The sequence below is a fragment of the Sciurus vulgaris genome (genome assembly GCF_902686455.1).
Source record: "Sciurus vulgaris genome assembly, chromosome: 4".
NCBI classification, from domain to species: domain Eukaryota; kingdom Metazoa; phylum Chordata; class Mammalia; order Rodentia; family Sciuridae; genus Sciurus; species Sciurus vulgaris.
The window spans coordinates 116,650,171-116,660,672 of NC_136464.1; the positions used below are offsets into that span (position 1 = coordinate 116,650,171).

Sequence of the window (10,502 nt, forward strand, 5' to 3'; positions counted from 1 at the left end):
TTACAATTTCAGAATTAGAAGTTTTCAAATGCCAGTTTATATGTGCCATTAGTTAAATGAAATTCTAGCATTTCATGTGACCTCCTCAAATGAGTGTTGTGATTTTACTAGGGCCTACATTTTTGTTGTTTTCTGTGGTACTGGGGATTGAATTCATAGCCTCACACATGCTAGGCGAATGTTTTACTACTGAATAACACCCCTACCTTCTAGGGCCTATGTTTGTTAAGGGAGATATTGTAGCTGATGATTTAACCACAATTTCACAATACACAGAAATGCTGAGCATAATAGATTGCATATCTCGAATAACTTGATCTAGATTTATGTTCTTTTGGATTACAAGAGCCCTAGGAGAAAGAAGCTATTACATCTTTGGTTATTATTTCAGTACATGAAGAACATTTGTTAAAAAGAAAGGCATTTTCAGGCCTTAGTGTTTTCCACATTTCTGTAAAAAAGGAGTATTATTTATTGTACTGTTAAAGAACTGTTATTACCTGGACAATACCAACAGAAGAGGGAAGGAGCTTTCAGATTCTAAGCCATGACAATGTAGACAGCAGGTCTGAGCAAGTCACACAGAAATTAACATGATGGCTCATAGAAATTTCCAAGGAAATGCCTAGGGTAAATGGGGAAGTCAAAAAAAGCAGACCCTGTTTACTTTCTTCTTGCAGTTTAGGAACTCCCTTCACACACTACAGAATTTGCTTAGTTTTGAGAATTGAGAAAGGGATGTTTTTCATTTCTAGTTGAAAACATCACCTCTATGGGAGAAAAACTTGATTTCTAGTATAAATATTTAATCATTCATCAATTGTATACTTGATGACTATCTGTACTACACATACAACCAAGAGAAAAGAACACGGAAATGAATGAAACTGGTCATGTCTTACAGGATCTAAGATCCTGTGTCAGTGACTTTTAAACTATACAGTGAGTATAAGTCATCCTACTTATTTATATAATATTCATTGTGTAATAATGCTATGGTTTGGATCTGGAACGTGCTCCCAAAGCTCATGTATTGAAAACAGGTTCCCAATACAGCAAGGTTCAGAGCGGGGGCTTTTAGGCAATGATTAGATCAGGAGAACTCTAACCTCAATCCTCAAATGGATTAATCTACAAAAAGCAGAATGTACTACTGGAAGGTAGAACACAGTTGGAGGAAACAAATCATAAAGGCATGCCCTGGGAGAGTTTATTTTTGTTCTCCCTGGGCCCCTTCTTCTCTGCTTTCTAGCTACCATGAGCTGAGCAGTTTTCCTTTGCTATGTTCTTCCTCCATGGTGTTCTGTCCCTCCTCAGGCCCAGAGCAATGGAGCCAACCAACCATGAACCAAATCCTCTGAAACTTAAGCCAAAAAAACCAAAAAATTTTCCTTCTCTAAGGTGTTCTTTCCAGGTATTTTGGTCAGAGAGATGAAAAGCTGATTCACAGACAGCCATTGTCCTAAGTGCTTTACAAATATTCACTAATTTTATTCATATAATAATGTGATAAGGTAGGTCCTGTATCATCTTTATTTTTACAAATGTGAAAACCAAGATAAAAAAATGCTATGTAACATGCCTGTAGTCATAGTTGGATGCCTATCCAGACAGTTTGACTTTAGGAACAAAGCTCTTATCTATTAAGTCATGTCTATATAAGGTATTTATATTTCTTAACAGCCAGAGTTATATAAAATATATTCACATGATAAACCTCAGAAGGAGCTGGAGACTTCTTTGAGCATACGGAGATATTAATGTGTCTTGCACTTGAATGCATGAATTTGAGATCTATGACTTGCCAGACCAGTCCTCTTCTAAGTCTTAAAGCTCATGACTCAACAACTTTAAGATAGCACCCAATAAAATAGGGTTCATTTAATCCAGTACAGCTGCTGACAACTCAGGTAGTGTCCAGCCCCAAAATCTCTAATTAATTGGAACAGTAATTGTTTTCCACATTAAGTTGGCAACCACAGCAAACTGAGATAGTAACCATCTTCTTCAAATGGAAACATATTTTTTCCTTCAGAAGATTTTGAAGTGAGCATAGGAATATTTAAGAGAATTACAACCATAGATTGCTAATTTTGTATCAAAGGGAATATGTATATATTTCATATTTAATATATTTTACAAGGTAATTTGTTCAGACTTCTAACTTCAATCCAGGATACATAATTGAGTAATCATTTCAAATGTGAGAGTATAAGGTGATAGCTTTCTCAACTTCTGTGTGGTGCTAGAATAATTAAGAATATTTTAGGGCTGGGGAGATAGCTCAGTTGGTATAGTGCTTGCCTTGCAAGCACAAGGCCCTGGGTTCCATCCCCAGCACCACAAAAAAAAAAAAAAAAAAAAAAGAATATTTTAGGTTCACCCTATTTATATGTTTAATCTGTTAGATGTATAGCAGTTATTTAGGCCCAGGGGCAAACTTTGCTTATTAATTCAGATTAAACAAATGAAATATTGAAAAAAACTAGAAAAATTAATTTTATAAAATTTTTAAGTGTTTGAACATATTAAAAAGTTTGAAAAAGGAACCAAAAATTATGAAGTCCCCTTAGCAGTGACTGACATAAATGTAATTAAATTTTTAAACTGATTTTAAAATTTGAAGATAGATTTTGAATTTATAATTTGTATATACTAAATATAAATTTTAAAAACAAACTTTAAAAATAATATAATCTAAGTAAAAACCCATATACATATATATTTTCCTTTAAGTTTTGGTATTAGGGATTGAATTTAGGGGTGCTCTACCACTGAGCTACTTCCCCAGCCCTTTCTATTTTTTATTTTGAGCCAGCGTCTTGCTAAGTTGCTCAGACTGGTCTTGAACTTGCCATTTCACTGTCTCTGTCTCCTTAGTTGCTGGGCATGTGGCACCATACCTGGCCAAATTTTATCTTTAAGAGTACAAAAAAGAGCTTATGTCAAAAATCAAACTGAACTACAGAGGAAAACAATTAGCAAAACAAAATGACAACATATTGGGATAGAAAAAATTTACAAACTATACCTTTGATAAGCGGTTAGTATTGAAAATATATGAGGGCGCGGAGGGCCACTTCGGCAGCTTCGCTGGCCTGCTCTTTCTGGGCGTCTTCACTATGCGCTCGGTCCGCCACCACGGATAAGTGGGATAATCGAGTGGCTTATCCGAATCCAATAGCAATGGCCAGATCAAGGGGTCCAATCCAGTCTTCAGGGCCAACAACCCAGGATTATCTGAATCGACCAAGGCCTACCTGGGAAGAAGTAAAAGAGCAACTAGAAAAGAAAAAGAAAGGCTCCAAGGCTTTGGCTAAATTTGAGGGAAAAATGAATGAGAATTGGAAGAAAGAACTAGAAAAACACAGGGAGAGATTATTAAGTGGAAACGAGAGCTCATCAAAAAAAAATAATAATAATAAGAGAAAGAAAAGAAGAAATCTGCTAGGTATTCATCCTCTTCATCAAGCTCTGATTCTTCCAGCGGTTCTTCAGATCCTGAAGATGAGGAAAAGAAACAAACAAAACGGAGAAAGAAAAAGAAGAACCATTTTCATAAATCTTCTGAAAGTTCCATGTCAGGAACTGAATCAGACAGTAAGGATAATTTGAAAAAGAAAAAGGAGTCAAAGGATGCAACCGAAAAAGAAAAGGACATTAAAGGGCTCAGTAAAAAAAAAAAAAAAAAAAAAGATGTATCTTGAAGACAAACCTTTATCATCTGAGTCCTTCTCAGAATGAGATTATATTGAAGAGGTACGTGCAAAAAAAGAAGGAAAGCAGTGAAGAATGATAAAGCAACAGAAAAAAGAAAGAAAGAAAGAAAAAGAAGCATAAGAAACACAGTAAGAAAAAGAAAGACTTCTAGTTCAAGTCCTGACTCACAGTAACATTAAGAAAAACCAGGATTCCCTTACAAAGAAAGTGCAATGTCAAAGGAAATTTCAACTGTGAAAATTATGACATATTTACTAAAATGCATGAATTTTCTTGTTTTTAGAATTATTCCTGGACTATTATAGCCACTCAGAGGCCGCCGTGATTGTTGCCTGCTGCTTGAACATTTGTTTTTTTCTCTTTCAGTGCTTGATAACTGGAAGATAATATACTGCAGTCGTACTAGTGGTTAAGATATTTGGGAATAAAACTAATATTTTTAACTAGAAGTACCTAGTGATAAATCAACAGAAATGGAATCTGGATACATCTTTAAGATGTAATCAGAAATAACCAGATGACTGTAGTTAAAATTTTTAAAGTAGGGATCACATTAATATTTCAAAATCCTTACTCTGTAGATAAAGTGTATTTTAATTTTTCCCCCCCTTATATGCTTTAATTTACCTGGGGAAGGAGCTCTTAGAATGGAGGGGGTTGATTTGCCATCTCTTTAGCTAGCAGAATAGTGTGCCTTTGATCCTCACACATCCTACTTTTGTACACAGTAGCCATGTTTCCTGGGGAGGTCAGAGCTGGGTACCAACAGTCTTACTCTTTATTGAGCTTAATGACATCCTTGGACTTTGTCATATGCTGCTTTGAGTGAGCCAGAAAAACAACCCTTTGCAGCATGAAAAGTCTCCAAAGCTCTGGGATTTATCTCCATGACAATAAAAATTGAATGTTTTCTAGCTTTAGAATGTGTTGTGTCATTTGAATTAATTTCGATTACACTTTGACTTTGGAGATGATAAAACATTTCAAATAGACACTGGTACTTTTTGGACTTGATTGCTGAAGATTCTAAAATGCATGCTTTATACTGTTAAGTTTTAATTGGTGAGGAAAATTTTATGTAACCAGCAATAGTTACTTTATTTTTTGTACGAATTTTGTTTAGGCTGCAATGTTTAGCTTTTGTTAACTCCTTACTCTTGCTGTCTTAAGTTCATTACTATGTTTAGTGGCATACTTGCCAAGATATTTAACATGTAAAAACCAGGGTTTTGATTTTTTTTTTTTTAAACAGCTTCATATTGAAGCTGAGACTAATATATATAACAAGTTAAATGGCAGGCCTGGTATGCTGTATCTTGTTACATAAAGCTGTTGCCAGAATCTTTGTAAATAAAATGTTTTAAAAGCTTAAAAAAAAAATAAAAATATATGAGGAACTCTCTCAACTCAGTGACAAAAGAACAAATAACCTGATTGAAAATGGGCAGAGAACTTGAATAGACATTTCTCCAAAAAAGACATACTAATGGTCAACAAGTAGATGAAAGATGCTTAATGTAATCAATCATCAGGGAAATGTAATCAAAACCACAATGAAATAACACCTCATCCTTTTTAGGGTGTTAGTCAGATTTTTGTCACTGGGACAAAATACCTGAGAAAATCAACTGAGAGGAGGAAAGATTTATTTTGGCCCATGGTTTCAGAGGTTCCAGTTAATTGTTGGCCAGCTCTATTATTTCTGGGCCTGCAGTGAGGCAGTCTATCATGGTGGAGGGGGTTTGGCAAAGGAAAACTGCTCAGATGATGGCAGCCAGGAGAGAGAGAGAGAGAGAGAGAGAGAGAGAGAGAGAAAGAGAGAGAGAGAGAGAGGAAGGGAGGGAGGGTGGGAGGGAGGGAGAGAGGGAGAGAGAAAAACACATAAGGAGGAGGCAGAGGATAAGATATGCTCATATGCTCTTCAGGGCACACCCCTAGTGACCTACTTCCTCCAACAAGGCCCCACCTCTGACAGTGTCCACCACCTCCCAATAATGCCGTCAAATTATTAATCCACCTGTGGATTAATCACTGACAAGGTCAGAGCCTTCACAATGCATTCACTTCTCCAAAACCTGCCTTTGAAGCTTGATGCATTGGAGATCAAACTGTCAACACATGAATCTTTGGAGGACATTCCAGATCCAAACCATGGCAAATAGTTTTTTTAGATAACAAGTGCTGGTGAAGATGTGGGAAAATTGGAATCCTTATATGTTGGTGGAGATGTAAAACTATGAACCTACTATGGATAACAGCAGGAAGGTTCCTGAAACACTCAAAGTAGAAATATAACATGATTCAACAATCCCACTTCTGGGTATTTATCTAAAATAATTAACCAGAATGTTAAAAAGTATAATTGCATTCCCCTACTCATTGCAGCATTATCCACAGTAGCCAAGATGTAGAGACAACAAAAATGTCTGTTGATGGACAATGGATAAAGAAAATTTGGTGCATATATACAATGAAATATTAGTCTTAAAAAGCAAGGAAACCACTGGCACGGTGGCACACACCTGTAATCCCAGCAGCTCAGGAGGCTGAGGCAGGAGGTTCATGAGTTCAAAGCCAGACTCAGGAAAAGAGGAAAAAAAAAAAAAAAAAAAGATAAAAGCAAGGCGCTAAGCAACTCAGTGAGACACTGTCTCTAAATAAAATACAAAAAACAGAACTGGTGATGTGACTTAGTGGTTGAGTGTCCCTGAGTTCAATTCACAGTACCCACCCCCACCCCCGCAAGAAAAAAGGAAGGAAGGAAATCACCAGACACCATGCACACGCCTATAATCCCAGCAGCTAGGGAGGTTGAGGCAGGAGGATCATGAGTTCAAAGCCAGTCTCAGCAACAGGTGATGCGCTAAGCAACTCAGTGAGAAACTGTCTCTGTATAAAATACAAAATAGGGCTGGGGATGTGGCTCAGTGGTTGAGTGCCCCTGATTTCAATCCCAGGTACCAAAAAAAAAAAAAAAAAAAAAAGGAAGGAAGGAAATCCACCATATGCAACAATATGAATGGACCTTGAGGACATTATGACAAGTGAAATATGCCAATCAAAGAAAGACATGTGATACCACATATCAGGTATCTAAAATAGTCAAACACATACAGAGTGGAATGGTGGTTGCCAGGGGCCTATGAGAGGGTGAAATGGGAAGCTGCTATTCAATGGGCATAATATTTCAGTAATGAAAAATAATAAACTTCTAGAGATCTGCAATACAACATTGACCTATAGTTAACAATACTGTATTATAGATTGGGCAGGAGTAATGCTGTATTGTACACTTAAAAACTCAAGAGGGTCAGCCGGGTGCGGTGGCATATGCCATAATTCCAGCAGCTCAGGAGGCTGAGTCAGGAGGATCTCAAGTTCAAAGTCAGCCTCAGCAACAGTGAGGCACTGAGCAATTCAGTGAGACCCTGTTTCTAAATAAAATGTAAAACAGGACTGGGGATGTGGCTCAGTGGTTGAGTGCCTCTGAGTTCAATATCTGGTCCCAAAAAAACAAAACAAAACAAACAAACAAAAAACTTAAGAGGGTCAATCTCATGTTAGGTTTTCTTAATACAATTTTTTAAAAGATGGCATCAGAGCTACCTAAGATGCTTCATTACCCAGCCTCTGTTGCATCTAGGTCAAAAGCATATATCTGGGACTGGGGTTGTGGCTCAGTGGTAGAGCACTCATCTAGCAAGTGTGAGTCACTGGGTTCGATACTTAGCACCACATCTAAATAAATGAATAAAATAAAGGTCCATCAACATCTAAAAAAAATATTTTAAAAAAGCATATATCTGACTGGCCCAGCAGTTCCATCAACCCAGACCTCAAATCATGACATGAGCAGTGATTACTGTAACAGAGAAAAACAGCAGTTTCACAATTTTTATATTATTTTGTTAAATGCCAAAATCATATTAAGATTTTTTAAATTAAAAAATTTTTTAAATGTGAGCAATAAAAATTACAGTGTGGAGGGTTGGGAAAATAGCTCAGCAGTAGAGCACTTGTCTAGCACACATGAGGCTCTGGGTTCAATCCCCAGCACTAAAACAAAAACAAATGAAAACTAGTGGAACTAAATATCTTATAAAGTTCAAATATGAAAATGTATAGTCATATTCAAACATCACGTGACATTTATATACTGTAACAAATCATTTATAGATATGTAAATAATGAATTTAAGAAAGCCACATACTATATGAAATGTACAAAAGTTAATTATTAATGATAAGTTTGAAAATGAAATGTTATCTAACTTTCTTAAAAGGAAACTTAAAAAATAAAATGTCAGGAATGCTGGCATGAAATTCATCAAATTATGCTATGTACATATGTGAATATACCACAGAGCATTTCACCTTTATGTATATCCTTAAATCACTAATTTTGAAAAACTATGAACAACTAGAAGGAATACCAATGGAGTAGAGGAGGGAACAGGGGAAAGAAAGGGGAAGTACTGGGGACTGAAATGGAGCAAAGTGTATCACATGCTTGCATTATTATCTAAAAATGAATTCCAGTAGTATATATAATTGTAATGCACTACTAAAAAATCATGAAAAAAATCATAACTAAAGTAGAAAAAAGAAATAAAATTGTCAATGGTACCATTATTGTATTGTCATTGTATTTTTATGCAAAAAATTTCAGCTCATATTTCAAATTCTTAGACACTTCCTACCAGTTGATAAAATGGTAAGAAGATATATGTGATTCTGTTAGTTTCAGATGATTTTCTCTGGATCAATATTTTTAATAAACTCTTTTATCCTTATTCCAACATTTTCATTGTATTTTGTTATTTTAATAGTTTACTGTGACATAATTTTGGATTCACAGAAAACTGCAAGAATGGTACAAAGGATTCTCATACATTCTTTACCACTTCACCTGAGGCCTGTAATTATTCCAGTTTGTTTTTTTCTAAAACCAAGGAAAGTCTATTAAACCATAGTATAATATCAAAATCAAAAGTAACACTGATACAATATTATCATCTAATTTTTCTTATTCAATTTTTGCCAGTGTCTCAACATCCACTCAAGAAAATTCAAGTTGTATTTAATTGCCATGTCTGTAACCTAGTTAAATCTAAAATAGTTCCTCAGACTTTGTTTTATGTGACAGATGTGTTTTAAGAGTTTAGACCATTGACAGGCACAGTGGTGCATGTCTGTAATTCCAGCAGCTTGAGAGGCTGAGGCAGGAGAATCCCAAGTTCAAAGCCAGCCTCAGCAACTTAGCAAGGCCCTAAGCAACTTAGTGAGACCCTGTCTTAAAATAAATAAACATATAAATTAATTAATTAAAATAAAAAGGACAGGGATGTGGTTCAGTGGTTAGGGACTCCTGGGTTCAATCTCTGGTACTGAAAAAAACAATATTGAAGCCAGTTATTTTATAGAATATTTCTGGATTTAGGTTTTCTGATATTTTCTCATGGCTCAATTCCATTTTATATGTCTGTCAGGAATATACAAACTTGAGATTGTGTCTTCCTTAGGACCTCATATCAGGGAGCTCATAAAGAGACTTTTATTATTATTATTATTATTATTATTATTATTATTATTATTGGTACCATGGATTGAACCCAATGGCACTTAACCACTTAGCCACATCCCCAGTCCTTTTAAATATTTTATTTAGAGACAGGGTCTTGCTAAGTTGCTTATAGAGCCTCACTAAGTTGCTGAAGCTGGCTTTGAACTTGGGATCCTCCTGCCTTAGACTCCTGAGCCCCTGGGGTTAAGGCATGTGCCACCACACTAGGCAGAGACATTTTTTTGAAATGCCTTCTTGTATGTATGTGTGTGTTTACAGGGAGGACCAGGGACATGAATTGTTTTGTTGCAGCAGGTAAGTATGTATTGATAAAATATTTGTTTTTTATTTAAAGTACTTTCAGGTACCTCTTAGCCTTTCTCTATTCTATTATATGTAATTGAATATTTTGATACAGAACTACTTGAACTGCTTTTAGAATGGCCACGCTAGCACCCCATTTGCTCCCAAACTCTCTCAACTTGAGCAAGGTTTATTTTTGTAAACATTATCATTGTTTTCTTCCTCCTCTTGACTAATATTGTGGTTTGGAAAAGTATTTCTACATTGTTCAAAACTGCTTCCTTATAGATTGAATAAAACATTGATGTGGATCTCAAGATATTGATTATTCATATTTTTGAATTTTAAAATGATCTAAAAATATCACCCATTTAAGAGATATCTCCTGGGCTGGTGTCTCTATTGAGAGCTTTGCCACTCAGTCCTAGTTGTCCTCTATTAGCCACTTCCCACAAATTATGTTATGGTTTCCATCAAGACCCAGCTTTCATTGCTTACAATTGAAAGGGTTTCTAGTTCATGCTGTACCTCTCTTAAACCAGTTCTGCCTCTGCCCTGTGTTATTATGGTTCCAAGAGCAGCTGCTGTTGTAGAAGTGGCAAGATTTGTGGTATATGAGAAACAGGAGTGGTAGATTCATTCACTGGCTCTTAAGGCTTGTGTTGGAAAGTGATGCACATCACTTTCACTCATATTTCCTCAGACTGGAAGTCATATTGCCATGCTCAATGGACAGGAAGTTATCCTACTTCTGCAGGAGGAGAAAATATTTTTTAACAATAATACAATTTACTCCAAATTCTCTCTATGCACAATCTCAGAGCTACTGTCTGGTTCTGCTGATCTTTAGAATTTTTGTGTTCTTTACATTTCCTATTTGAGACTTCAAGGTTATGTATTCTGAGCAGGTGCTTTGC

The 10,502-nt window shown here is 35.9% G+C and overlaps 1 pseudogene across 1 annotated transcript; it reads left to right on the forward strand.

Moving 5' to 3' along the window:
• Window positions 1–3,060: 3,060 nt before the first annotated feature.
• On the forward strand, window positions 3,061–3,744 carry LOC306658970 (annotated as a pseudogene). Its single transcript has one exon. The product of its transcript is annotated as an uncharacterized misc_RNA (transcript).
• The last annotated feature ends 6,758 nt before the right edge of the window (window positions 3,745–10,502 follow it).